This window comes from Eleutherodactylus coqui, unplaced genomic scaffold (genome assembly GCF_035609145.1).
Source record: "Eleutherodactylus coqui strain aEleCoq1 unplaced genomic scaffold, aEleCoq1.hap1 HAP1_SCAFFOLD_42, whole genome shotgun sequence".
NCBI lineage: Eukaryota > Metazoa > Chordata > Amphibia > Anura > Eleutherodactylidae > Eleutherodactylus > Eleutherodactylus coqui.
Window position 1 is genome coordinate 794,934 of NW_027101829.1, and position 546 is coordinate 795,479.

Consider the following 546-nt stretch of genomic DNA (forward strand, 5'->3'; position numbering starts at 1 on the left):
TCTACACCTCTCAGGTGCCGAGTTACAGGACGGTGAAAACAGTGAGTTTGTGTTAGACGCGAATCGTGCTCTGATTCACGCTCTAGGCTGGGAGCTCAAGCTTATTGCTTTTTCAAACACGGTCTACACCTCTCAGGTGCCGAGTTACAGGACGGTGAAAACAGTGAGTTTGTGTTAGACGCGAATCGTGCTCTGATTCATGCTCTAGGCTGGGAGCGCAAGCGTAATGCTTTTTCAAACACGGTCTACACCTCTCAGGTGCCGAGTTACAGGACAGTGAAAACAATGAGTTTGTGTTAGACGCGAATCGTGCTCTGATTCATGCTCTAGGCTGGGAGCGAAAGCTTATTGCTTTTTCAAACACGGTCTACACCTCTCAGGTGCCGAGTTACAGGACGGTGAAAACAGTGAGTTTGTGTTAGACGCGAATCGTGCTCTGTTTCATGCTTTAGGCTGGGAGCTCAAGCTTATTGCTTTTTCAAATAAGGGAGATTTCCATCTCCCTTATTTGCATATTACCCAGAGGAGCGTGCGTGGCCATTTGAG